Source organism: Micropterus dolomieu, linkage group LG12 (assembly GCF_021292245.1).
Source record: "Micropterus dolomieu isolate WLL.071019.BEF.003 ecotype Adirondacks linkage group LG12, ASM2129224v1, whole genome shotgun sequence".
In the NCBI taxonomy this organism is placed as follows: Eukaryota; Metazoa; Chordata; class Actinopteri; order Centrarchiformes; family Centrarchidae; genus Micropterus; species Micropterus dolomieu.
The window spans coordinates 26,778,289-26,800,940 of NC_060161.1; the positions used below are offsets into that span (position 1 = coordinate 26,778,289).

Genomic DNA, 22,652 nt, shown 5'->3' on the forward strand with positions numbered 1-22,652 from the left:
TGTAGCTGCTGAAATGAGAAAAATATATATAAATCCTTTATAAAAACAAATGCAAACATCCCCCAGTCCAGAAGGAGGAGGTAATGAAGACGATTAAGCGTCTCTGGGGTCTGGCCAGTTCACATTAAAAAAGTTTGCGCTGCTTTTGGGTGCTCTATAGAAAGACATGTCAAAATCAAGCAACAGGAAAGAACATTTCACAGGTGCAAAGTTATTTTACAATACTTTACCGTTACTAACACGTTGAATTTGATACATCACGATAAGTAATCCTTTATTTTAAGCTAACATAAAGTATGTTTAATTTCTGTATTTTGTAATATTTGTAACAAATGTAACAATGTAAATGAGCAAAATATGAATATTTCACTACGAATGTAATTAAAAAGAATTGTGAATCCTGCCAGAAGTATTTCATTAATTCCATCATTATAAACAAAATTATCTCTTGGCAGCCATTTTAAAATACAGTGAGAAATAAATACTTAGAAACAAATTATGTAGGTGAATTTCGTCTCATATTACACCTGGCTCAAAAGGCCACAACAAAAGGGAGACACACCACGGTAAACATTTAACAAAGTGTGTTTATTTAACTCAAAATAAGCCAACTTAAGAGTTGTGTAAATTATTGTTATAACAGTATGGAGTATGAATATCAGTGGTTTCAGTAGTGTCTGCAAAGGGTGATGGAAGCACAGGTAGGTGTGTGTGTAAGGATGTTGTGTTGTGCAAGAAAACACGGTAAATACAACTAAGATAGCATACCCAAAAACCAAACCAGCTTCCTAAGAATGAGAACAAGGAGTTAAAAATAGTGGCTCAGGTGCCCTGAGTTACTGCAATCAGTCGCAGCTCCTCACCCGCAAGGGAGAGAGATATTGGCCATGCCCACACATGACCCACAGGGCATCACAAAATATTACTGTTACTATTTACAAAAGATAAAGAGATTTTTTTTTTTGTATCCTGTATCATAAATACATGTCTGGCACTTATAACTAACCAAACAGATGGAAAATCAGTTGAAAATTCAGCAAGTTATAATGATTGTGGATAGACCTCCTCCAATTATAAACATTCATGCATTAGGCAGAGCGGCTTCCCCAAACCAATATGGCGGATCTGTTGTTGGCATTGCTGCAGTATCTCCATATTTATATCTGATTTTTGCTAGCATTAGCTAATAACTACCTATATGCAATACATTTAAGATATGTAAATCTAAAATAATTTACTTTTATATAACAAACAGACAATATTTACATGCACATTTGTCAGGATGATAAGGAAGTCCCATTGTTCATGATCTTGGGTGCGATAACTGAACGGGTTTTCAAAAGTGTTTGTCTTTGTGCGTGTGCGAGTGCTTCGGCGTGTCCGTCAGCATCGGTACGTCTTTGCAGCTGTTTGTTTTCCGTTGTCCATGTACCACCAACACACGGCTGTAAAGTCATTTTACACGCCATGCTCCTCTCATTAGTCTTTGTGTTAACTAGCAGAAAGGAATGCAGTTGAACAGCTCAGTGGAAAAAGCAATATAATTTAACAAGATGCTAATCACCAAATTGTTGAGGTGTTTAGTCACCGTGTAGCTGCACGCTGTGACGTCTTCCAGAGCTCAGGTAGGAGAGGGTGGTTTGCTCTTTACCTCATCCTTTGGTTCATCTCAAACCCCTCGGATCTGAACAGCTGGTAGGGTGATGTGGTGGTTAGGGAATGTCTCATAACTGAAACATCGGAGGTCTGATGCTGTTACAGCCATACATCATGTTGAGGAAACTGAACTCATGCATAACCAAGTAATCATTTATTGAGACATTTAGGTTATATTAAATGTGTAGTAGAGATTAACTTCACTTTATATTATACAGTAGGCAAGTGTGGCAGCAGAAAATTGATTTTACCCATATGCATTCTGACAATTATATATATCATTTACTTTATGTACTTAACATCATCTTATTGTCCCCTAAGAGTTTTGGCTTGAACATGTATGAAATTGTTTTGTCTTACGTCTACTCCGTTCCTGTGAGTACTTGAGTGTCATGGCTGAGAACGGCGTTCTCCTAGACTCCACAACTGTCTCCCTGCATTAGATCCCATAGTTATCCTTTCCTCTTGACCAGATGATCTGAGCCACCCTTGGGTGTCTGAGTCCTGAGTCTGAGTCTGAGTCCTCTGGCCCAGCTGAGTTTGTTTATTTTGAGTTCTTTTTTAAAATAAATATCCCAAAGACAACTGTTTGCTGTAACTCATTTATTTGTTCAATTCTCCACAAGAAAAATATACAATCCCCACCACAAAACAAGCCATTAAAGTTCTGTTGAGACAAGTTACGCAGATGTTTAAAAAAACTAAAGAATTTAGCCGAGTCTGGATGTCTCCCGAACTACAGATCACCAAATCAGTGCTCACTCTGAAGTCACAGTTTTTTCCAACACATTCTCACTTCCAACTCGTCACATATGAACGCTTGGTCAAGACCCCATGGCGCTGCTTTTTATAAATGTCCTCGGTACCCCTTTGGTGTTGTTTTTTAAAAATGCTTATCTTTTGTTTCACGTGGTCTCCTGGGTGAAAGTCCGGTTTCTGGCCATCCATCAACCCCAACCACCCCCCTATATTAAGCTGTATGCTGCAAAAAGCTACAAGTATTTTACTGTGTGTATAATGTTCACAGTAACTAGACTCATTAGTTGAAAGAATCGTTAGTACTTATAGTCACCACTAGCCAGGTTATGACACATGAACCTGGATTCTTTTTGATCTTGGCTTGCACAAGGTTTTGTTTTCCTCATTAAGGCCTTTGGCAGTTACTCGTCATTGGAGCAAGTTGAAAAATGACTAGATTCAGAGTCAGAAATCAACTTATTTGCTGAGCTGAATCCTGATAGGTTCCCAAGCATGTGACAGATTTCCAGTCATGTGCTCTCCAACCAGGAAGTTGTTCTCCTGCCTGGCAGGGATATTTTCTCTGCTAATTTTGTTGAAAACAAGGTTCCATCTGAAGATATACTCCGCATCAAAGGTACATATCTTCTGCATTTCATACTAACACGCATTTGCAAATAACTTTTAAGGAAAGTAATCAGTTTTTAGATTTTATGTCAATGTTGTTCCCACTACTTGCTGATTTACCTGAAGCACATTTGCTTGTCAAGCATTTTTCTCCACAGTGGAGATTAAATATAATACTTCATTTGCAAATTTTGTCCAGATGCTTAAAGGTGACGATAAAACCCTACAGATATATTTGCAGGATTTTGATTTGGAAGACAATAATAAAAAGTTTAGACAAACATGTTGTGTGAGAAACATGCTCACAAGATAAATCTGAGATGGTTTTCTCGATTAGAAAGTAGCTACTCAAAAGGTCAGTAGAATCATAACACTCCTGTAAATCATATATGAGTAGTTTCAGGCACTGTATACAAATGATTTGGTTGGGCAAGGTGCGCTGAACATTTTACTTAGAAAAACAAAGCTAGGACCTCCGCAGCATTATTAATATTTTCCTTTGACCCTTCAGTGTGCCGCCATTGTGCCCTGATACAGGGCATGGTGCATTGAAAAACTGTCTTTTTTATTTGACTATTTCTTTAACTATTAACAGTTAACTGTGTTGCAAGGGAAGGCTCAAATAGAATATAAATTCAGGGTAATTCTCCCAAAAAAGTCAAACTACACATCCTTCAACCAAAAATAAAACTTTTTATGATATGTTGATCAATAATCATTAAAAATAAATTGGGTGCAGTCCCTTTATATATTCATGTTGAAGCATTCACCAGGCCAAAATATTACGTTTAGGAAAGCAAGGTTTTGGTTAAGGTTTCATTCATCGTCATTAGAACTCAAAAACTTTTGTGTTGAGTTGAAAACTGAATGCAGGTCTAGTGAGTTGACAGAAAATATATTTGACCCTCCTAAATCAATTTCATCTACCCTTTTTAGTTTTTCTCATTTTGACGCAAACTGAATTCATCCACCAAACCTGACCTCTCACAACACAACGCTCGAGTTTTCTTTTCTTCTGCATAGATGTCCCGACCTTCATGGGGAGTTCAAACCACCTCTCAAAAGTTACAAGGGAGGAGAGCTGAGCTGGAGGAGGAAGAGGAGCGTGAGAGTAAAAGAACGGACGTCCAGACTTATTCTAAAGGGACTATTAAAGGAAACGCCTTCGACAATGACAAGAACAGTAAGTGTGAAGTCACAGGCACCCTTTAAAGTCTTTGACGGATGTCATTCACACACACACACACACACTTACAAACGGACCCTAAATGTCAAGGACAGGCTCCTGACATGTAACACTTAAACCGCTTGTCCATTTCCTGTCCAGGACAGGAAGTCAAACAGGTCAAGGAGACAAAAAAACGCCCTGTTTTTTCATGTTTTGCTGAACACATCAGGTCTGAGCACCGCCATCACTGTGTGTGTGTGTGTGTGTTCTGTGCTGTGTGGGAGCTGTAACTCTGTCCTGTCTCACTCCCACCCCTCCACCCCCAAAAGTCACAACAAAACAATGCCCATCTTTGTTCAGCCTGGTGTTGCTTGACTTCTATTGTGTTTTGCTTGGTGTGTGTGTATTTATGTGTGCGGCCTTTATCACTGTTAACACACTCACTCACGCAGGCTGAGATTTTACCGAAACAGTGGGACATTATGATTACAAATTAGCATTAGTGCTAATAAGATTTCAGGCTGTTAAAGGAGGGGCTTTTATTTTGTCTCGTTAGGGGATGGAGGGGCTTTTATTTTGCTCGCTCGTTAAAGGGAGCTCTTAACGACCTTTGAGGCTGACAGTAAAAACAGTGATGAAGTGAAATGAAGTGTGTGTTATTGCAGTCATGGCTGTGGCAATCTCTTGTCAATGTTGTGGAGGTTTTTTGTACAGTGACGGAGAGTATTTGACCTCAGGTGTTTTCTGTGTCTTTGTATACATTAGAAATTGTGTGTGTGTTTCCAAGCATGCAAGCCGGTGTTTATGTGTGTGTTTGCACAAGTTGGTGCCTGCATTGTTTTGGGGTTTTTTTGTGTGTTTTTTGAATGCCTGTATATCTGCGTATGTGTAAGCAGTGTTTATGCTCTTTTAACCCACATTGGAGGTCTGGATATGTTTGTTGTTGGTGTTTATGTGCCTTCTTGGTGCCCACTGTTTGTGTGTTTTTGTTTGTTTTACCCTATGTGTTTCCAGTGCTTTCTGGTGGTCACAATTGCACAATATCCCTCTGTGTTGTTGGGAGCAGCAACAGATAGTAAAGTTAGTTTCGTACTGTGATGATTGCTCTATAAATCTAAGTGCACACTGAGTGTTTTTGAGAGCAGCTCATTGTTCATTGTCTTGTATGAGAGCAGCACTGGTTGGTAACTGAACTCTTTATCACTGTTGCGTCCTCATCTGTGCTTTAAAATACGTAATGAGCTCAATTGTGCTGTTTGGCAAAGCAGAGTTTGTGTTGGTGACACTTCTGAGGAAATATTGACTTATAGCAAGCAGCAGTCCAGACCACCTTAGTCCACTTTAGCTCACCTCCAAGACCAGTTGAAGTCAATTTCAGGTCAAAACTGCATCCAGACTGGGGCGAGACCAGGTCAAGAGAAATCAATCAAGTTGTCTTGAAGAGCCTAACAGGAATTAAAGTAAATGTATTGTCAAACCTGTTTCTTCAAGTAACAATGAAAAGGAAAAAGTAGTATTTTTCTGGTTTAACAAAAGCATGATTTTCACTTATAAAGAGGACGATCAACTTCTCTGCAGAAGAGTGTCCAAAAAGTAGTAACACATTGGCTTTCTTAAACAGTAAATAGTTCGTGGAAATATAAAGGTCTAAGAAGGGAGTCAAGCAGCTTAATTATATTAAACATCTCATTTATTTTTTTGTGGATGGTTAAATGTTCTAAATGTGTTTGTCAGGTGAGACTGTATGCTGTTTCCAAGGGTAAAGTATGATCTCAAATCCATTTCTCACAAGGTAGTCAGCCTCCTTCTTCATGACTTCCCTCTTGGCTGGACTGACACGATATGCATGCTGCTTGATCTGTTTGGGTTAGTCAGAACTATGTCATGAACTATGACTGAGGTCTGGGAGGGGACATCATTAAACAAACATGGGAACTCCTGTATGAGTTTGATGAGATAAGTAGTGGGGCAAATTAGACGCAAATTAGACGAGATCTCCTTGTTACCTAGCCTCACCCCCTGTGGCTTAGCATTACCCATCACTAGCCCATCCTCATCATCAGAAGAGCCCACCTTTGTGAACGATGCCACTGGTGAGACAGACTTCACAACATGGGATGTGGATGACATGTTCTGGTCATCCTTTGCGTGGTACAGCTTCAACATATTGGCATGACACATCCGGGTCTGCCGCCTGCGGTCAGGGGTTTGAATGAGGTAGTTTGTGTTACTGAGTCTCTTCTCTACAACATATGGACCAGAAAATTTAGTGGAGAGAGCAGAACCAGGTATGGGTGAAAGCAAAACTTTATCACCCAGATTGAACAAGCGGACGACTGCTTTCCGGTCATACTGCCGCTTCATTCTCACCTGTGAAGAGGTCAGGGCATCTCTAGCCAAAGATCAGGCCAACTGAAGGCGATCTTTGAGCTTGGTTACATATGCTGGTATACTTTTAACTGTAGTCTCTGGCATGACCAGCTGTTCTTTAAGGACTTTTAAGGGGCCCCTAACCAAACACTAGTTCAGCAGGACTAAAACCCAAGGATTCCTGCACAGCTTCACGGGCAGCAAACAGGACAAGGGGAACACCATCATCCCAGTCCCCTGGAGAACCATAACAGTGTTTGCGCAACATGGATTTTCTGATGAAACCTTTCTAGTGCCCCCTGGCTTTCAGGATGGTAGGCACTAGAAGTTACATCCTTAATGCCTAATGTTGTGCCCTGCTCAGTTTGAACCACTTTTGGTAGACCAAATACTGAAAAGTACTTCAGAGCCTTTGCAATAACTGGGGCTGTGATCCTCTGAAGGGGAATGGCCTCTGGATACCTAGTTGAAGTACACATCAGAGTCAGAAGAAACTGGTTTTCCAGCTTTTGATTTGGGCAATGGTCCAACACAATCTATGATTACTCTCTCAAATGGCTCACCCATTACTGGAATGGGGTTAAGAGGAGCAGGGGAGATCGACTGATCGGGCTTTCCGGCAACTTGACATACATGGCAAGTACGACAATTATTGATGACATGTTTGAGTCCTGGCCAAAAGAAATGCTTAAGAACTCTGTTATAAGTCTTAGTGACCCCCATGTGTCCTGACCATGGATGTCATGAGCCAAGGTGAGTACCTGGGAACGATAAGTTGTAGGCACATTAACCTGTTAAGTCACCTTCCAGTCCACCTCCCCTGGAACCGCATTAGTCCAGCAATGCATCAGCAGGCCATCATCAAGAAAGTAGGCCACTTTCCTCCTTCTTGCTTCTTCCTGGCTGAGAACAGAAGTTAGACATTTCGAAAGGGTGGAATCACCTTGTTGTGCTGCGATTAACTCCTTCCTGGTGGCTGGGAGTTTCACAGCCACAGAAGAAGAGGATGTTCCGATCTTAGGCATCTGTACATCAGGTTGACCTTGAGGGTTGGTCTTTACTGCATCAGAAAAGTCTTCGGTGACTAGAAAAGAGTCGGACAAGTCAGGACCATATTTTTTGATAGGGCCCTTGTGACTACACAAGCAGGAAAAATGTCAGGTAAGTGCCGTGTTTGACTCAAGGTTTGTTTCCGGGTTATCTAGTACCTCAGGCACTGGCATGACCTCGCTGGGGGCAAGGTTATTGCTTAGAATGAGGTCAACACCTTTGATGGGCAAGGCAGGAAGGACAGCAACATTAAACAGTCCACTAACTAGAGGAGACTCAACATGTACATGATGTAACGGAGCAGGGATGAATCTCATTCCCACACCCTGGACAACTGCACTTGACTGACATGATGATTCAGATGACAGAGGTAAGATTCCCTCCCTAATAATGGACTGTGAGCCACCTGTCTCCCTAATAGTTACCAGCAGACGATCTTTTGGGTCTCCAGTTAGTGACACGAAGCCTTCTAGAATGAAGGGTTTAAAACAGGGATCAATATCATCCGGTGACTCTTTCTGACAGTGGCTTAGTATTAATTAAACCCATGCCTTTTGACTGTGAAATGCTGGGCTGAGTACGTTTATGCTTTAAAGATAATCAGCAATCACATGACCCTTCTTGTGACAGTAGAAGCATTCTTGGTCACCACGTGGAGTGACTGTGGCCCCCTCGCCTTTTCAAAAGGAGGATGGCCAGGGTTAAGCTTATGTCGCGGGCCTGAACCTCTGTCTGGACGAAAGGAAGACAAACACATTCTTGTGAGTTAACAAACTCATCAGCCAAGACTGCTGCCTTAGACAAAGAAGTCACCTTTTGCTCATTTAAGAACACCACCATTTTCTCCGGTAAAGCATTCTTAAAATCTTCCAACAACATTAACTGTCGAAGGGACTCAAAATTATCCTTGACTTCATTAGCAGCACACCACTTATCAAAGAGAACCCCCTTTTCATGTGCAAACTCAACAAATGTTTGGCCACTGGATTTTTTGTGATTCCTGAATTTTTGACAATACGCTTCAGGTACAAGTTCATAAGCACGCAAAATTGACTCTTTAAGCACATCGTACTGCATGCTGTCAGCTATTGACAGGGAGGAGACAACCTCTTGTGCTTTACCCACCAGCTTGCATTGAAGCAAAATAGGCCACATGTCTTTGGGCCAATTTAGTGCAGTAGCAATCCTTTCAAAGGGAGTAAAATAAGAGTCAACTTCGGACTTTCTAAAGGTTGGTACTAACACAATGTTTTTACTTACATCGAAACTTTGTTTTCCAGGGACTGTCTGCAAAGGTACTGATTTCTCAAATGTATGTGGTAATGTATGACCAGCAGAAATTTTCATGGCTTCCACATCAAGCTCCCGTAATCAGATTTCTTTGTCAACCTCCAGCTTGCGCAACTGTAATCGAAGCTCATAATCTGCTTTACGAACCATCTCCTTTTCCTGCGCCTCCATCTGAAGGCGGGCTAGGCGAACCTTCAGCCTGGCATCTGCGCTGGATCCATGGACCTCTGGGGAGAAAGGATCAAAACGAGGCAAGGTGGCAGGAGGAGCCTCGTGCTCATCTTTGCCACCCAACGTTGTAGCCATGGTAGTTTGCGCCTTATCACTATCAAGGAGAGGGGGAACCCCTGGTACAGCAGAGAAAACATAGTTAGGGGAGACCCCTGCCCCTGGCTGGGCAGAGTCAACAGGGACCACAAGGACATTTAATGCAATCAATTTTCCCACTATTGTGTTCCTAATTTCCCATTTAACACCATACTTCTGAACAGAGATGTTAATGTGTTGCAATACACAGTAAGTCATCCTTCCGACAAGAATCAATTTTGTCAAGAGTGGGATTTTTTATAAAGTCTTCTAAATCAAAACTCATTGTAACTCACACTACAAGGTGTTAGACACGTTACCACAGTTTAATACAACAGCGCACCATCACCTAATTTGACAAATCACCCACTGCTGTGTACAGCAAGAAAGCACCTGAGTGTGATGATAATCAAAAGCAAACCCCCTGGTACCTGCCTAGCTTTAACTAAAACCTATGTATCTTCTGAGACATACCCGAGCCGTCTTTAAAAGCTGAACTTCAGCGATCCTTAGCCTTGCAGCCAAGGACCTGAAATGCTTACCCCCACCAGAGAAACATGTCTCCACCCAGAGTCATCTCGAAAATAAAAAAGGCAATATAATAAATGAGTCAACCGATGGAAGGACAGACAACTCTGTCCAGCTGGAACACTCCCTAACTCACCAGGGTTATCACTGAAACTTCAGGTCAACAGCACTCAGAAACTATACTTGCAGTTTACTCACCAAGACCAAAAGGAACAGCAGCCCACAACTTAAACCAACTAAAGGTTAGCTACAAAATCCAGAAAAAAAAAAAAAAGAACAAAACTCATCCAGTTGAAAATAGATCCCGGACGAGCCGCCAATATGTTACGACCCCGGCTCGAGGGGTGCAACATAAAATAAGTGCCGATACGAAGAACTCAGCAGATGAAAGTTTATTCAACAATCTACAACGTGTAACAAAGGGCTGTGGTACACTGCTGCTACAAACAAGGCTGACTGCATGGGGTGAGAGCCCAAACTCTTCTAGGGTGCTCCTTTTATTTCGCATGTTCCATCCTGGTTGGCCAGCTCCAACCTCCTTTGGCCAATGTGCAGCTCGGCCAGGCTGCACAGGTGTGAGCCAGTCACCCACTCAACACCTGAGGAGAAATTAGTGGGGGAGGAAAAAGGCAGGAGGAAAACAAAACAAAACAGGCCTGCTTGGCATGTAACAGTTGTTTTCCCCTGTTTTCAATCTGTATGCTAACCTAACTTAGCTGGCAGCTGTTGGTAGCTTCATATTTAGCGCACAGACATGAGAATGGCATCAGTCTTCTCATCAGACTCTCAGCAGGAAAATGTATTTTCCAGTGTTGTACTTTTCTTTTCTGCTAAGTCAGTCAGCAGAGACGACAAATCTGATATGGATATGGAGGAGTCAAAGACAAACTTGCCCCTACACACACAATAGGAAACATGGATAATATAGTCATGTGAACAGGTAGATGAATAACCAGGTTCCATGCAAACATCATATCCAAAAATGCCAAAAAATAGAAATAAAACAATGTCAATGTAAACATACATGAAATCTGTCTACATAACAAACAAATGTCAAAATCCCATCTTTCTTGACTAAGAAAACTCTTCCAGAGAGCTTTTTGAACCTTAAACTACCTTTTTATACCTTCTACATGACACACATAGATCTTAAAATGTTTGTTTTACATTGCACGTTATTTCCTCCTTTGAGATTTCATGAGAGCGATCTGTCTGCAGACCAGGACAGTGTCTGCAGACAGCGGGCCACCCTGCCTTCAGTATTCCTCTCCTCTTTAGACCTGGCAACATGAAGCCCTTCCAGACTCTTCAATGTCACAAACTTTATTGATGCCGCTCGATGCCAGCTGCAGGCCCCGGACCACCATGGCTGGTAGTGAAAGAGGTTTTCAGTAACGTGCTGAAGCTGTCTGCGTGCATTCGTATGAGTTAAGACCTTGTAAGAGCGCAGAGTATTCTGTGCGAGGGCGTGCTTCTGCATGTCCTGATTCGGGGGTCTATAACTCTGTAATTGATTTCTGTCTGGGGAGAGCTGGTGCCAACAAGGACAGACGAGCTTCATCTTAATATTTTTCATCCGCTCATGATGTGGTTGGCTTTCCTGCGTATGTGTGTGAGTGATCTCCTACCTTGTCCTGAAACATTAGAAGCCTGGGGCATGTCGACAGGTTTCAGAAAGCAAACAAAAAAAATTAAATTGGAAAACCGTTTCAAGCCAAAAACTATTCCAAATCCATTTACTTCACTCCTTTTTATTTCAACTCTTTTTGTTTTATTTTTTTTTCCTCCTTTCATTCCTGACTGTAATCTGCTTCTCTTTATTTTAAAAGTGGTATAACGCACGCTTTCCTTTTATTCCTTTTTTTGGGGTTGTTACTTTCCTGCTCTGAGCCCTCCTCACGACTCTCCTCGCTAATTTTATTTGTCTTTCTTTCCTTTCCTACTTTTTCCTTGTTCCCTCTGTCCCTCTTGTTGTATTTCTTTTAATTAAATGTCCAGTTTATGTGTAATTCCTGAAGCCTGGTCTTATAGCGGTATAGTAAAATTTAAATCAGAGTAGACTACATGTTTGGACTGAAAATGACCAATCAAACGACTGGGATGCCAGCCAACTTCATGATGTAATATCCTGTAGGGTTAAATCCTTTTATTTTAATGTAACTCTTTCTTTCTTTCTTTTCTTCCTTCCTTCCTTTCTGTCTTTCTTTCTTTGCATCCTTGAGTTAATGCTAAACACACACACATAGTCTCAAATCCTTTCACTTACCTCTGTAAATGCGAGCAGGAAAAGGGGGTTTATACGTCAAAGAGGAAACGGCCAAAACATTATTCCAATATGTTTTTATTGCCGCGATTATTAGATTTCATAAAATAAATCCATTTTAACTGAGTTTGCCGCTTGTTTTCTCAGCCTGTTTCAGAATGAGGACTGACATTGTGTGTGTGTATATATAAGTATGTGTGTGGTTTTTTTTTCATGACTGCTCTCTAACCTTTAATCACCTAATCTTTTTTGCATCTGTGTGTATATTTCTAACATTTAATGACATTTGTGTGCACTCTTGTGTGTATGTGTGTTTTCATGTTCAAAGGCGTCTGTTACAATACAGCTATACATTGGTACTAATTGCGTTCCACAGCTCAGCTCAGTTTCCACTGGCGATCACTTAACGGTGAAACTATTTTCCTTACTTCAGCATAGGCCTAGTCTACTCTAATCTAAAGACTTACTCTACGTGTGTGTGTGTGTGTGTGTGTGTGTGTGTGTGACAGGAGGGTATTAGCATGTATTTTCCCCATTCGAGTATGTTGGAGAGCGGTTTCCATCATTCTATTGCTTTAAAGTGTGTGTCCAAATAGTGTTTTAAGTCTGATCCTTAAGATTTTTGTGAAATTGTTGATGCTACTTATGGTCTGCATTTAATCAGCAATTGTGACTCTATTTACATTTGCTCTATTTACATTTTGCCTCTCCATGTAGTTATTTTTATTGTTAGTGGCAGAGTCAGCCATTCCCACTCTGGATTCAAATGACCTACATATGCACAAGGGATGTGCATATAATCCAGTGTTACTGTTTCTAATTTTATCTAATTGATATCAGCCTGACTGTGAAGCAGTCACAGGAAATGGAGTGTATTTGTCAATGAGATATCCACCGCCAGCAATCGTTCATCAGAAATGCATTTACAAAAGAAGAAATGAAGATGGTCTGGCTTTATTGTAAGTTAATCTGTTTTAAATATTGTAGTGAGCAACAGAACAAGATCCAGCTCTCAGATGACAAGGCTGGACACCTATCGCTCCTTGCTAGGTGACCAACTCTGTTGCACTCACATGAGTTTGAAGGCTTATTAGTCAGTAAATGGTGGAAATTTGGCTAAGATAAATGAACAAATTCCATAAGAAAAGAAAAGAAGTGATAAATCAAACACAGTCAATGACTGACTGGATTAAAACATTCATGGATGTAACTGTAATTAATATTAACCTACCATCAAAGGAAAAGATAATAGTTGATACATCAATGAGCACAAGTGTTTGTGTGTGTTCAAGTTTTCTTCATTGTGCAAGTGTGCATGTGTCCGTATGAAGGTGTGTCAACCGTTTCATGTATGCAGCGCTGCGGCAGTTACATTACAAGGACCATTGTGGCTTTGAAACCTCCTACTGTGAGTGTTATGACTTTAACACATGTGGCTGACACGCACACACAGGATGTTTCACATACTTTATTCATTTCAGTTTTTATGGTAAATGGAGACTGTAGCTGCAGCCATCGTTGCAGTAATTGTATGTGTGTGTGTTGGTCAGTGTTGTTACTGTTTGTACGCTTGACTAAGGTGACCACACACACACTCTACCCTCCTGCTGCGTTAGGAGCCATGGTTTTGATCGAGCAGACCGAGGCCTCTCACTGGTTGTTGGCAGATGTCCAGCAGCCAATCACAAATGTCTGCCAATTAGAGAGCCAGAGCCAACGGTATAGGGGGCAGAACATTTTACATGGCTTTTAATGGCGTGTGTGTGTGTGTCTTGGACATCATACATGTAATTTCTACTGTTAAGTGTGTGTTTGCAGAGGTTTTAATGTTAATGATTAATGCTTTTAATGTGCATATGGATATATATTTGTGCACATATGAATGTGTGTATGCTGCTGTGTGGCTTTTTACTTGTGGCCTTTATCGTAGTCCCACCAGTTGATTTAGTGTTACCCCCCGGTTGTGTGTGTGTGTGTGTGTGTGTTAAAACCTCTCCCTGATTATGCCCATAATAAGGGTAATCAGTAAAACCATAGACTTAACATCTCGTTTCATCTCCTTTGTCATTTATTTCGCTTATTTGTTATTTTGTATCTTTTTAATGCTGTCTTTTCATTGGCTCCTTAATAATAGTTGCCAGAATACCCCAAACAAATACTAAATCTAATATGCATGTACTGTTGGTGAATGTGCATGGGGGGGGGTCACTCAGATATGGTGGCGTGGTAGTTTTCGTCTCTGTTTTGAACTCGCCTCTGGACATGGGTTGAACCAATCAATTTGCATGACACACAGGTCCAACATGTTCATATATATATACCAGTGTTTGTTTCCTGTGTGAAACAAAAAGTTACATCGGTTATGTAAGTTGTGTAAGTTACACAAGTTAATTACGTGAGTTAAGTGACGTAAGTAACGTTGTTCTTTTAACCCAAACCTTGATGTTTTTGTAAACCTAACCAAGTAGTTTTGTTGTTGCCTATTTATTCTTGCTAACTTGACTGTAGAGCCCTAAATGTCGAAAACTACGCTAAAGGAGTACCCAGGAAGTTCAAAAGCAACTCCATGGGGTCTTGACAAAGTTGTCTATATGTGACGAGGTGGGAGTGAGAATGTGTTGGCCCGTGAGACACTTCTCTGCATAGGTAGTATAGGTGCATAGCAGCCACTTGTAACACTCAGATGAAGCAGTAGCCACTGCAGCAGAGTTGCACCCTTCTGCCGACTAATCAAAATACAGGACATCAACCTTGGCTGCCAGCAGATGCAGAGGTTTACATATACAGAGAAAGCACCTTCATTGTCTTCCATTTTCTAATTTTTCAAACTTGTGACCGCACATTGGTGGTTCAAATGGCTATTTAATGATGATAAATCTTCCTATGTCTCTTGTATTCTTTTAAAATATGTTTCTCTCACTCGAAATGAATGATAAATTATCACTCAAGCCTCTTTCAATGTTTCAGACATTTCTTAGATAACACACACTTAAAAACCACACACTCCCTCTGGCTGCTAAAGACCATTTGTATAAAAAGGGAGGAAAGAATAAATAAATGTTTTCAGTAGCTGGAAAGTGATCAGCTCCTTAGTTGGAGAGCTATACACACACACACACACACACACACAGACACACACACACACACACACACACACACACACACACACACACACACCAGTCTAGACACACACACACGGCGAGTCTTGCTCCAGTACCAACACAAATAAGTGGGCAGAAAAAAAATCATCTTAGTAAAAATGTGGCGCAGACTGCCAAGGCCACGGTCCTCCCTTTTATCACAATAAATCATAGCAAAAAGTTGGAATGGTGTGTGTGTGTGTGTGTGTGTGTGTGTGTTTGTGGGTGGCTGTGTAAGCGCTGCCTTTGTTTTCCATGCCACTTATAAAGGTCAGAGCCCTCGGGAGTCATTATATCACCCCTGATATTAATTCCTGTGAGCTGAGACTATTGGTGTGTGTGTGTGTGTGTGTGTGTGTGTGTGTTTTAACCATGTGGTTTTACTAATGTAAGTCAATTACTTTAGTGAATGTGTGTGTTTTTCACTTTGTTTGTGACTACACAAGCTGAAAACTATTTGCACCGATAAAATGTATAAATTAGGAAACACGCACGAACACACACAAACGCGCACACACACACACATGTTCCTGCAGTTATTCAGTTATTCAAAGTGCTTTTAGTATTGTGTGTTTTATGCTAATTTAAATTCAAATATGATTAAGCAGAATTGTCATACACAAATAAAAACATACAGAGCTAAACAGAAATACAAAAAGAAACAAAAAAAGGGAAGAAGACAAAAATATCAATCATGTCCATACATTATTTTTGTTGTTACTTTTTGTGTCCGCAGTAACTTCTTCCTTACCTCATCCCTTTTCAACCTGTGTTTATATTTCATCTGTTACCTACAACCTTTCAGTTGTATTTAAAGCTGCTCTAATTCTGATTCAGCTCCAGATTGTTTTAGCATCTTTGAGCTCATTGTTTTGGTTTCCCGGCCCACAACTTCACTGTTTTGATCTTCACTGCTCTCATTAACCTCTTTTTCTAGCTGCAGCAAGCAGCTGAAATAATTTATATTAGAGGCTGATATATTTTCGGGTTAACTCTAACCCTAACCCTGTGGGATTCCCACGGGATGGGAGTTGAATCCCTCACCATTAGATTAGTTCAGTTGATATTTGCCTGGGTTAAGGACACTGAGCGACTAGCTGTCAGATGCTCAGGATCTCGCTTTTGGGACCATTTTCAGTAAGAAGTTAGTTCATTATCAGCTGCCACTAGGATCAAACCTAGAAGCTTTCAGGTACAAGTCATTGTCTCTAACAGCCAGGTGAAACTACAACCTTCAGGCAATATAAATAGAGTAGCGGGGTTTCCATTATATTTTAAGAGTCGCCCCTGTTATGTTTTTACAGCCTGGTTTGCTACAATATAGTCTTTCTCCACAGTGAGTGAATGGGAGCCATATGGAAAACACAGCACTGTACCTGAGCGGCTATTTTAGTCACACAGACGGGGTATTGTACTGTAAGGATGGAGAGAAAGCAAGAGGAGGTAAAAGAAAGGGAGGAAATAAATAAGGTGGATGAAAAGGGCAGAGAATGTAAGTAGCGAGAAGCGGGGTAATGATGGGATGGGGAGAGGCAGAGGAGAAAGGTGGGTAGAAAAAAACAGACTCAGAGCTAACAACAGTGAGATTGTGATAAAATAGAAAAAATAAAACGGTAGAAAACAGTAAGTAAGGATAGAAAAGAGGAGGACATGACATGCCGAGGTAGATGAACTAAGAAAAATAGAGAAGAAGATGCAGGAGGAGGAAAAGGAAAGCAGAGAAGAGGAACCTCATCTCTGCTGAAAGCTAATGGCTCAAGGCTACATTAGCTGCAACCAGCATAACACACCCAAAGCACAGACTGGTCAAGTTGCAATATGGGTAATGAAAGTGCCACGTTTTCAAAACGATGAAGAATGAGTGAAATAAAAAAGACTGTCTGGTTCTTCTGCATCGATTTTGATCCTTTGTTGTTTTTTTGCCCATCACGAGTCCGACAACATTAAAGGACTGAAATGCTAAATCTGTGGAGTACAGAAGGGTGAAGAGAAGGGCATCAAACCACTGTCTCTCTAATAAAGGAAGGAATCTCTGTGTGTCTGTCTGTCTGACACTTGACACCTTGTGGGTGTGTTGCTGCGGACCCAGGGGAGTGCAGTGTTGTGTTTGGTGAAATTTGAACATGCAACACGTTCAGAATTAATTAATATAGTAGAGAACAGCGGAGCTGCTCGTGCAGGCTTATGCTGCTTCGCTCGGCAGCACTGAGAGCAGGGTACGCTGGCAGAGACAGGGATGTTAGGCTCCGATGTGGTAGTGAATTGTTGAAATGGAGTTATCGTAATTATGCAGGTGTGGTATTTGTTAGACACAAATTGAAATTGAGTTTTTTATAAAGTTCTAAGGAAGCGCTGAATATCCAGCAGTATCATGTTGTTTCAGTGTTAATGCTGTAGGTGAAAAAACAAAGGGAGGCGTTACATAGGCCCCTGTGAACGCCACTGTAAATTAAATCTGAACACAACAACACGGCCAGCAGAAGAGGTTTGGGTTAGTATTTTGATCATAACATCAACTGAAAATACTAAATTGGAAAGATTACGTCATGAGTTGGGATTTCACCTGCGCTGCCAAAGTTGAAGGAGAATATCCGCCTGCTCGACCTGTCATGTCTCCTCACAGATGTCTTCATACTCACGTCACAAAATGACAGCACAGGCTGAACGCAGGATCAAAGCTCTAACATGTGGAGAACAGTGGTGGCAAAAGCCAGGCAGATTGAAGGCGAGGCCAAGGATTTGGTTTAGTTGTGGCGCAGCTGTGCGACACATGGAAGACCATGAATAAATTAAAACACACACCATAGAAAAACGAGAGCAGGATGAGAGTTGGAGAAGGGGAGGGTGGACTGATTCTGTATCCATTACCAAACGAAGGCTGATGCATAATTGGAGAAACACACACACACACACACACAAAACTCCCACATCACTCCCACAAAAACAGGAAGACAATAATGGGAACACACACATGCACCTTTTTATGCTGTGACGCAAACAGTGACTCGAACAGATCACATATACACATAATCACATGCAATGACGCATTCACACACACACATAGACACACTTGATTGGTGCTCGCTGTAACATGCTGGCAGTTGTGAGAGTGCTAACGTAGGTTTGGATACACACATACGCACTCTGTAAGCTTCATGCATTTATGCCCCTGATCCAGTAATGTCAGCAGATGGGCGGCCTCCACTTATTGGTCATTAACTGTCGATCAAAAGGAGAAAGCAGAGAAGAGCGTGGCGGCTGTTGTCCAGACAGAACTCGACAGGAGCACAGCACGGGAAAGTAACATTGTCCATTTTTTTAAATGGAACAATGAGTGGCAAAACAAATCTTCTATATGGCTGCAGTGAACGTGTACAGCTGCGACCCCTGTGGGAACACAACACACATCTGGTAAAATGTTATCTACATTCAGTCCATAACACATACTGGACACTGTTTAGAGAGCAAACATTTGCTGTTGGGCCGTTGTTGCCTCTATATTCCCATCGAGCACAGTGTATACAGCTTGCTAGAGATGTCAGCTTCATCATATTTTGCTCAGAGGACCCAGAAACCAACCAGTACTTGTTTACTGAAACACTACTTGCTCCCAGATTTTCTGTATGCCAATTAGTTTGTGATAATTTGATGAAATATAACTAAAACCTATTTTTTTAAGTTCTTAAAGCACGTATTTATAATAAATACATAATTTACTGTTTATAAATATTACCATTTGGGGGTTAAAATATAGTCTTATGCTATGTGGCAGCGTATTTGATTATCAGCCTGTTCTCATGTCAGGCGTCATATATTAACGCTTGACAAGCGTATTTCCTCACACAAAACATAAATTTTGTGTTTATAGGAGACACCCCCCAGGTGCGTGTGTATGACACGAATCAGGTGCGTCTGTATATGATGCCCTGGGGTGACCAGAAACGCTAGCGCTTCCGGTCGCTAGTGAAGTTTGTGTTTAAGTCGTTGACAGTCCCCCCGAGGCAATTTACCCTAACCTTAACCATCACAGAAGTTAGTGCCTAAACCTAAGTCAGTAAACATATGCATGTCGACCGGCTAACCCTACAGCTGTGCACATTGGCCGTGCTACCAGGTAGGGTCAGCCTCCTTTGTGTTGCAACGCTATGGCAAACTGCAGCGTATCATACAAATACAAAATTGACGGTTTGCATACAATAACCATGGTTTTGTCAATGCATGTATCTATGATGCCTGAGATGAGAACGGGTTGTTGTTTATATATATATATATACATATATAATCGTGTAAAATTGATCAGTTTTACGATGAACATAGCCTGAAAACGTACTTTTCATTTGTCACAAATCTTTGTATGAATATGTTTCATCATCATTATTTTTGTGTGTCAATAGAGAGTTTAGATGTTGCATGATGGTTTAAATGCAGTTTCTGGTGTACACTGAAAAACTGTGAATATCAGCCCTAAAAAGATCAGCCTGGTGTCATGTCGCACACATACTCAACCTCTCATACTCTCACTAACCAGATGCCAGATGTGTGAGTGTGTGTCGAGGTCAGGGGAGCATGATGGAGGGAAGAGGAGGAGGAGAGAAAGACTGGAAAGAGGTAATTTCAAACCTGTCAGGTTCATGGCTTCAGAGAAGATAACAGGCGAGGGAGATGAGGGAGAGCTCAGAAGTTTGAACAAGTCTTTTCTTCTCCTCCTGCTTTTGTTTAAAGAACATGTGCCTCCAAACAGTGTTTGAGTGTAAGAAAGGTTCCAGCAAGGTTTACAGGGGCAAAATTGAAAGTTAAAACACCACCTTGTAATACCTTAGTTGTTGTCAGTCTGTGCTGCATTTCTCAATGTTTGAGGCAGCATTTTATATCATGTTTATACATTTACAGTGATGTGCTGCATAGAGTGCTTTTAACAGGAGAAGGAGTTATAGAATATCAGAGAATGAATGAATAGTCAATACATATACATACTGTAGTTTTAGCCACTCTTGGCCTGGCTCTAAGAATGGCATTGTTGTTTAGTAGGTCCCCTGTCCCTTGACTTTTTCTCCATCACCACCATGAGGTTAACATTTGTGGTTTTTGAGAGAAATATATGTCAACAACTATTGGATTGTTTTCCATAAAATGTGCTTCAGACATGCATGTTCCCATCAGGATAAACTGAAATAACTCCTGTGATCCCTTATGTTTTCCTCTTGGCAAATCGTCAGGCCAGATATTTCTTTTATGACCACATACCTGCAAAACTAATACCATTCCTATCAGCCTCTGCTGGATTTTGTATTTAGTGAGTTATGTTGCCATTTTTGAGCATGTTACTCCAAGCACCGCTGTGCCTATGTACACCCCCACAGAGCTGCTGGGATGGCTGTAGACATAATTTTGTTACCTAAAGCATGTAATGCGACTGCTAACTAATGCACTAATTACTGTCACTTATAGTTGAACATTTAGCAGCTACACTGAACAATATTATAAATGCAACACTTGTTTTTTTTGCCCCCATTCATCGTAAGCTGAACTCAAAGATCTAAGACTTTTTCTATGTACACAAAAGGCTTATTTCTCTCAAATATTGTTCACAAATCTGTCAAAATCTGTGTTGCACTTCTTTGCTGAGATAATCCATCCTACTCACAGATGTGGCATATCAAGATGCTGATCAGGCAACATGGGTATTGCACAGGTGTGCCTTAGGCTGGCCACAATAAAAGGCCACTTGAAAATTACTTGAAAGTTACTCATATCGCTGCAGAATTATCAATACACCTAAAAAATTAAAAGAAATGAGGTACTTCTGACACTGAGCCTTATGAAAAATTTATTTTACTTTATTAGTTCTTTTAGGCCCCTGCTTCAATTATTATATAAAATCTTTCCAGTCCTGAAAAATGCTAAACTGTGCATGTTTTATGACTGCAGCTTTATCATACATACCACTTTCATCTTGAGGAAATAAAAAAATAATATATAACACAGCTCAAAAGGATTATAGGAACAAAAGGTGAACCTCCTTCAAATAAGGAACAAGATTATTTTATAAAAATATTGGCACAAAAGATAGCGATATAGTTTTCAAAGCATACAAAGCATGACATGCTTTGAAAATTATACTGCTATCCTGTGTACAAATTCTCCAGCAAAAATATGCTATTGAATTGTATAAGATGCTAATAAGAAAAAGATTTTTAAGTAATGAGAAAAAGATATCAATAAGAGATTTTTTTTTTTGCTGCAATGAAAGCAGTGTGTTTCTGTGTTGAGCCTTGCCCTGGTGTTGAACTGGTGGGTCTGTGCGTGATTATGAGAAGATGGAAGAATGTGGTTCACTAACAACACGAGCCCCGAGGACGATGCGTTCCCAGGCTGTAAAACACATTCTGGTGCTGTGCGCGCGCGCAGTCACGCACACACACACACACACACACCATCATTGAGAAGCCCTGCTGGTTTCAAACTCAACAGCTGTTGGGGTGTGAAACCTGATAAAAGCTAGACTAGCGCAGAGACTAAAGCATCGGCCCAGCAGAGGGATCGTCCAACTTTTGATAATAAGGTGATACTTTACTGATCCTGCAGAGGTCAAAGGTCAGAGTTAAGCTATGGAGCAGCACTCCTGGAGCTGGAGGAGATTTAGTGACTTGCTCACTAATGCTTCTCTAATCAATATTTTTTTATTTGAACACTAAATCAAAAGACAAATGAGTAATGTGAAAGAGAGAAATCTACACTCAGAGCTTTTTAGCCTCCTTTTGACCGGCCATTGTTTTGGCTTCACTGCACAGTTACTGTATTGCGTATTTTCGTCACTCTGACCAACCTCGTAGCCAGCAGCAGTTAGCAGCTTAGTTTAAGCTCTGTACACTACCTGCTCAACACCAATCAGCAGACAAAGTTAGCAACTAGCTGGTGAAAAAAGCGGACCATCTAAAGAGTCTGATACCAAAAGAGAGCTAAAAGGTGAGCGATTATTTGACTTATGTAAGCAGGCAGACACAAATAGGACAGTAAATTATTGCTAATGTTGCTGCATGTCTGCTAGATGCATACCATAAATTGTGGCCGGGGTCTTTATTTACCTCAGTGGCAAAGAGGACCAGGCCTTTACTTTTGACAGACTTTATTTCTAATTATCCCTGTTCCCCACTTAAAGCAAACTCCAAGCTTCCTTCGTGTTTCTCTTGATAAATTCAGTATATTGTACATATCCACAGTCACATCAGCGTTCCACTTTGACTTTTTCACACTCAAACAATGTTAAGCTACATAATTCAACTCTACACTTCCTCCAAAATGTCAACCTTAAAAGTCTTTCAGCCTTTCCGTTTATAGGTAGGCTTTTAATGTGAAAGAAAAACACAGAGTTTTGTTGTCGATAGCTTAACAGCTTAACGTTATATTACAGCACAATACTAAATATACATGTTACATGGGAGCTGTTGTTGTTGATTACAGGTAATTTCATTTTATTAGCAGCTGGACTTAATTTGTTTGTGCTGGCAACTCAGCT

At 40.8% G+C, this 22,652-nt stretch overlaps 1 long non-coding RNA gene across 1 annotated transcript in view; it reads left to right on the forward strand.

The window, feature by feature from the left end:
* Positions 1–2,949: 2,949 nt before the first annotated feature.
* The window catches only part of LOC123979741, a 60,315-nt gene continuing 40,612 nt past the window's right edge, over positions 2,950–22,652 (forward strand). Inside the window, exons 1-2 of the long non-coding RNA XR_006827317.1 lie at positions 2,950–3,031; positions 4,045–4,204. This is a non-coding gene — a long non-coding RNA (uncharacterized LOC123979741). The remainder of the gene's footprint in view (positions 3,032–4,044; positions 4,205–22,652) is intronic.